This window comes from Hemitrygon akajei, unplaced genomic scaffold, assembly GCF_048418815.1.
Source record: "Hemitrygon akajei unplaced genomic scaffold, sHemAka1.3 Scf000037, whole genome shotgun sequence".
NCBI lineage: Eukaryota > Metazoa > Chordata > Chondrichthyes > Myliobatiformes > Dasyatidae > Hemitrygon > Hemitrygon akajei.
Window position 1 is genome coordinate 9173744 of NW_027331923.1, and position 7580 is coordinate 9181323.

Consider the following 7580-nt stretch of genomic DNA (forward strand, 5'->3'; position numbering starts at 1 on the left):
ACTTTATCAGCCATGTCCCTCAGAATTTATACATTTCTATACGCTCAACACTCAGCTTTCTACATTCCGGGAGCACAGACCGAGGCTTTCCAGTCTCTCCTTGTAACTCAGTCAAAGTCGCTCCTTGTGAATCTTCACTACACCCTCTCCAGCTGAATCACATCCTTTCTGTTTCTGGGCAACAATCCAACTACGGTCTCAACAAAATATTGTATAGTTGTGAGGATACATCCTAACTCTTGTATTCAGTGCCCTGACTGATGAAGGATTCATGCCAGAGGATTTCCTCACCACCCTGTGTACACTGTCACCACTTTCAAAGACACACAGACTCTGAAAAAATAAATGAACAAGTATAATGTTTTTGTGTTATTAATTTAATTGACTACTCTTTATCTAGTTTTAGGACTTAGGTGAAGATCTGATCACATTTAGATCATATTCATGCAGAAATAGAGAAGATGCTACAGAATTCACAAATTTCTCTCACATCTGTATCTGTGTTGCGAGGCATTTGCCACTCTGGCCCTCTTCCCTAACTGATCAGGATCTCTATGCGAACATTATTCACTATCAACAACATGTCCGAACTTACTGATGAAGTCTTTTGCATTTGCATGCAAATACATTGTTAAAATAATGAACGACAAGACTCACAGCTCTGCCCTCTCGAGCACATCACTAATCCCCAGCCTGCATTATCAGAAACAGTTTTATTCACCTCTGTTATAAGATTTTGTAAATCTACAAAAACCTCTGTAGATCCATCAACCACAACTTCCTGCAAACAAAGCTACGCTGACTCCTGGTGATCAGACACCGTCCATCCAAATACAGGTGATTCCTGTCCCCCAGAATCCTCTCCAGTAGTGTCCGAACTACTGAAGTCAGGCTGACTGACCTGCAGTTCCCAGGCTTGTCCTTGACAGCTCTTTAAACAATAGAACACCATTAGCCACTCTTCAGTCATTGAAGCAACCTTCAGTGGACATCAACAATTTTCTCTCTCCTTCCACAAAGCAGTGGGTCAGACCTGAATGATTCCTCCACCTTAATGCAGTGTAGGCTGCTCATAACTGCTCACTGGTAATATGAATGTCCTCCAAATCAAGTCCACGAGTTTGCATTATCCGTTGAGCAACCATGATATTGTACTCAGTAAACACAAAGTAGAAATCATTGATTGATTCATGATCCCACCCATTCCCTGTGGCTCAAGACATGGAGACCCTGCTGTTCTCTATGGGGCCTCTCTCTCCCAAGCCACACTGTTACTCCTAACATAGCTACAGAACCTCTTGGTATTTTCCTGACCTACCTGATCAATCACATAACATTGGCCTATCCTCCTGCTTACCCTCTTAAGAGTATTCTTAATAACTTTTATTCTCATCAGGTGATTTGCCCGATTTTGACCTCCTACACCAAGTGTATGCTTCCTCTATTTGTTAACCCGACCTTTATATCTCTCATTGGCCAAGGTTCCCTCAACTTGCTAGGTTACCCTTCACTCTAAAAGTAACATGCTTCTTCTGGACAGCTGCAATCACACTCATATAAAAAAACTCCCAATTGCCATCTGTTCATTTTCTGTCATACAGATTCTCTCACTCCACCTCTACTAGATCCAGTCAAATCCACTAAAATTCACCTCTTCTCCAGAATAGATCCCTAAACTCTGAACTTGACCATAGATTCCCATTACTATCTTCAAACCAATAGAAAGAATGAAGAAGGTATTAACAAATACAAGGGTAAGACGTGTGAACACGAAACAATCCTCATAGAGGAATCAGAATAGGAGAGAGTGAGCAGTTTCAAGTTCCTGGGAGTTAGGATCTCTGAGGATCTATCCTTGTCCCAAAATAACAATGTAACTGTAAAGAAGACAAGACAGCAGCTATATTTCATTAGAGTTTGAAAAGATGTGATTTCTCAATGTGCTGTGCAAAATGCCCACCAGCCGCAGCCCTGAAGACCTTCGCGCCATGCTGCTTTCATCTCATGAGAGACGGCGCGCCACACGATCAAATTTATCTGTGCCTGCTCATGGCTTTTCTATGCCCAATGCGAGAATCTGCACACAGGATAGAAACTTCCTTCACTGTGCTATCTGAATTGGGATCATCCTTCCGGATGATTGGAAACATCTCCGACGATGGGGTCCAAGCCTTCAACAGTTGAGTGTACAAACACCGATCATCTCTGGGAGGGAAATCACATGCTTCTAAATAAGCCATCATGTATGGGACCAGAATGGCAATGCTTGGTTGTTGGTAGGTAGGGGTTAATACTTGACTTTCAATAACACTTGTGAGTTATGTTCCGACTGGACTTAGTCCTTAAACTGCTGGAGAACAGTGCTGAAATAACATGTGCTGTTTTCTCCCGGTCGGGATTTGTTTTTCTTTCCAAGTGCTCCTGCCACGTTTTGTCACCCTGCAACCTTATCCTTCAATCTCTTTGAATTATTGAGGACAGCAAGTGTATAAACGTCTCTATCCAGCAGACCTCATCATGATCATCATGACTCCAGTATTTCTACTATTCGTTTATGTTTCTTAATCGTGCAGATGATTTTTCTGTATTTTATCACTGAGCAGCAGTGAACCATCTGATTGGCCTATCAGAGTTCTCTTTGAGAACTAGTAATGGAAGTCGCTCAAAAACCTCTCTCAATGTACAGTGAAGGATATTCTAACAGGCTGATTCACCCTTTGGTAGGGATGGGGGCAGTTACTGCGCAGGACCAAAATCAGCTTCCAGAAGGTGTAAAATTAGTCAGATCCATCTTGGGTCCGAGCCTCGGTAGCATCCAAGACATCGTCAAGTAGCGGTGCATCAGAAAATCGACGTCAGTAATGCAGGACTTCCATCACCCAGGACATGCCCTCTTCTCATTGTTAAAGGCAAGAAAGAAATACAGAAGCCTGAAGGCGCACACTCAGTGATTCAGGAACAACTTCTTCCCCTCTGCCATCCGATTTCTAAATGGACATTGTATCCATGAACACCACCTCACTTTTATAATATATATATATTATTTTTGTATTTGCAGCATATTTCATCATTTAAATATGCATATATACTTACTGTTATTGTTTTACTTGTTTTGTTTTTTCCCTTTCCATGTTTTCATGTATTGGATGAAACTGCTGCTGGTAAGTTAACAAATCAGAATCAGGTTTATTACCGCTGGCATGTGTCGTGGAATTTGTTAGCTTAGCAGCAGCAGTTCACTGCGATACATTGTATGGAATGAGAAAACAAAATAAAATAATAATAACAATTATAGTGTCCAAGGTTTCAATGCCCGTTCAGGAATCGGATTGCAGAGGGTAAAAAGCCGTTCCTGAATCGATGAGTGTTTGCCTTTAGGCTTCTGTAACTCCTACCTGATGGTAACAGTTTCCAAATTTCACAACACATACAGGTGATTAAAAAAAAACCCGGTTCTGATTCTGATACAAGTGATTCTTGATCAGCTTGTTGAGTAGGCTGAGGAATGGCAAATGGTGTTCAGTCCAGATGAGTGAGGTGTGGCAATTTGTGAAGTCATGTCAGAGAAGGACTTTGTGATCTCAGCACTGTCTGTCACAGAAACATTACTCCCCTCCATTGACTCCAGCTGCATTTCTAGCTGCCCCTGGAAAGCAGTTAACATAAACAAAGACCCTTTCCACCCCGTCATTCTGTCTTCTCACACCTTCCATTGGGCAGCAGACATAAAGGAGTGAGAACACACAGCACCAGAATCAAGGACAACATTGGTCCTAATGTTTCTTAATTGTACGCACCATTCTTTGTATTTTACAGCACTTTAAAAAAGTATTCATACCCACTTTCGAAGTTTTCATGCTTTATCGTTTTACAACATTAATCCACAGTGGTTTAATTTGGCTTTTTGACACTGAATAACAGAAAGACGATCTCGTGTCAAAAAGGAAGTGATGTCTAAAAAGTGATATTCACCCCTTTAATATGACAAACCAAATAGTCACTGGTGCAGTCAATTTGTTTTAGAATTCATATAATTAGTTAAATGGAAATCACGGTGTGCTGTCTGGATGCTTCAATTAACTGTCGTAAAAATGCCAATTGCTGTTGCGTCAGTGTCTTATGTTCCCTTCCATTTTTATACTCCATGAGGACCACATTTGTTCCGGCCTGCTTATACCTGCTGTGAACCTCCTTTTAAATCTTTCAACTTTACCTTTTATTCAGTCAGACATATATAAGAATTTTACTTCCAAAGTTATACTTTTGGAAGCTACCTACTTCCCAAGTTCACATTTGCCAGAAAACAGCCTGCCCTAATCCACACTTGACAGATAACTTCTGATTCCATTAAAATCGACCTTTCTCCAATTTAGACCCTCGCCCGCACACCAGACCTAACTTTATGCGTATTTACCATGAAATAAATGACCTTGTGGTCACTAGATGCAAAGTGTTCTTTACACAAACTTTAGCCATTGCCCTCTCTCATTCTCTAATCGTAGATCAAGTATCGCACTCTCTCCAGTTGCAGTTATTTCCATGTTCATAACAAAATTGAATCTAACTCAGTTCCTCAATGGCCTGCCAAATGTCAGTCAATGAACTATTTCGGAATGCCACCGAATAATTGCTCTCTGGATATGTCCATCTATTCCCATTCACGCACAGTGATCTCACAGTCTGACGATTCTGGCCACAAACCCATCAAGTGCGTCATCCAAGTCACTGAGAAAGAGGTTAAAAAGAAATGGTCCCAGCACAGTCACTTCTGGAAAACCACGAATTGCTGGAAGTCAACCAGAAAGGTTTTAGTTTGTTCCCAGTCTCTGTGATAGACAGCAGCTGACAGATGTGTGTAAGGGAACATTTTGGGACCTGCACAGAAGGGACGATTTGCATCTGAACTGCATGGGAACTAATATCCCACTATAACACCAACCTTATGTTTCTTGAGATCTACGATCTCTCTGCAAATTAGTTCCTCTAAATCCGTCGGGGTGTTGGGTTCTCTGTAATACAGCCCCATGAACGAGGTCGTAGCTTTTTTTACTCATCAGCTCCACGCAAAACGCATCATTAGACGATTTTTCCAGTCTGGCCTGACTGCATTGCCATGGACTCCAATCTTACTAGGAATTTCCAAATACACCATATCTACTGCATCTCTTTTGTCTATGAGCTTGTAATTACCTCAAAAATTGTAGTAGGTCTTTATCAGGCTGGATTTTCCTTTCAGGAACCCATGCTGCCTTTGGCCTATCTCGTCATGTGCCTCCAGGTACTCCATGATCTTATCCCTAACAATCGTTCCCAACAAGTTTCTAAACACTGATGTCAGGCTAACGGGACTATAGTTTCATTTGTGCCGCCTTCCACCCTTCTCAAATAGCAGAGTAACATTTGCCATTTTCCAGTCATCTGGTACTTCGCCAGAACCTACCGATTCTGGAAAGATCATTATTAACGCCTCCGCAATCTATCAGCTACTTGGTTCAGATCCCGAGGGTGACAAGGTGCCGGACATGAGGCTGCTTAACAAACAGGGAAGATTCCAGCATTGTCTGACTAGCAGAATGCAAAGTGTTTGAAGTAAAGGAGCCTTTCCTCGTTTGGCTGCCGTGACTGGTGTTGTTCCACAGACGTCTGTGTTGGGACCGATCACTGTTACATTATATGTCAGTGAATCGGATGATGGCTTTGTCGCAGGGTTTGAGCACGATATGAAGGTCGGTGAAGGTGCAGGTAGATTTGTCGCAGGGTTTGCGGACGATATGAAGGTCGGTAACTATGTGGAAGCAGAGAAGCTGCAAAGGGACTCAGCCAAATGAGGAAAAAGAGGGAAAAAATGGCAGATGGAATACAGTGCCAGGACACGTATGGTGATGCACTTCAATGATCCAAAAATCTGAAGCTCTCACGTCTGCACCAACTCTATCGCCCCACGTTAAACTGTATACTCTTCATACTTCTGATTTCACTGGTACTGAGGCATGGGTAGCAATCCTAAGGACACAGCCCTGTAATACCCGCCATTTAACTTTGCACACATCTCCCTGAACTCACTTTGAAGAATATTGACCCTCTTCCTACCGATGGCATTGGTACCTATATGGACCACAGCATCTCGCTGTTCAGCCTTCACAAGACCATAAGATTCAGGAGCAGAATCGGGAAATTTGACCCATGAAGTCCGCGTTTTCATCGTGGCTGTTCCATTCTCCCTTTCAGCCCCCATCTCCTGCCCTCTCACCGTCGCCCTTCCTGCCCTGACTAAACAAGAATTTATCAACCTCTGCCCTAGATATACCGAATGACGTCTCTGGCAAAGAATAACACAGATTGACAACAATAAAATACAACAAAAATAATTCCAGCAGTAGCTGACTAGCGGGCGACGAAGGATGGGAAGAGAGGGGCGTTTTCCGGCTGGCTGCCAGTGAGAAGTGTTGTTCGACAGACGACTGTGTTGTGATAATTCTTTCACGTTATATGTCAATGATTTGGATGATCTAATTGATGGCATTCTTGCAGCGTTTGCAGACAAGACGGAGTTGGGTGGAGCGACAGATAGTTTTAAGGACGGAGCGAGGCTGCAGAAAGACTGACAGATGAGGAAAATGGACAAAGAAGTGGCAGATGGAACGCAGTGCCAGGAAGTGAATGGTCATTCACACTTGTAGAGGAAATGAAAGGGTTGAGTACTTTCTAAGTGGAGAGAAAATGCAAAACACGGACAAGCACAGAGAACTGGGACTCGTTGTGCAGGATTCCCTCAAGGTTATTTCAGAGTTCGAGTGTGTGATGAGGAAAGAAAAGGCGATATTAGCAATTATTTGAAGGTAGCTACAAATAACAAGGATGTAATGTAGCGGCTAAAGTGCTGGTGTGACCTCAAACGGAGTATTGTGAACAGGTTTAGACCGCTTATCTTCAGAAGAATGTGCTGAAACTGGAGAGGGTTCAACGAGGTTCACGAACATGATTCCTGGTTCGATGGCTTTCGGTCTGCATTCACTGGGATTAAGAAGAATGAGGGGTGACCCGATTGAAACCTATCGAATGGTGAAAGTCTCTGACAGAGTTCTTGTGGAGAGGATCATACCTCTGGTGGGAGAGTGTAAGACTAGAGGACACAGTCTCGGAATGGAGGGGCATCCATTTAGAATCAGAGCAACTTTTTGCAAGGTCTCTGCATAAGACACACCCAACTGTACTTTAACCTGTTGAACTGATCCGCCTCTATTTTCCTAAGGCAACATAGTTGCTGTTTTCACATTCCCACCTCTCTCCATGACTGAAATTCACATTAACTAATCATCTCATTTGACCGACAGATTCGTCTGCCAGTGACAGCAGGGGACAGTGAAGCGTCTGAACTACGATAGGCCTGGTGGAAATCTGCCCCAGACTCAGACCCTCCTCTTCTACTCTATCGCTATGGCGGAGTTCAGCGATACTGCAATTTGAATTATGCCCACTGTTCTTGTCTTTTTTTATTGTTCAGGCAGCCATTTTGTGAAGGGTTGGGACTGTGCAGTTTGGGGAGACAGATGAGAAGGGACTAAACCAAGGGGATAAAG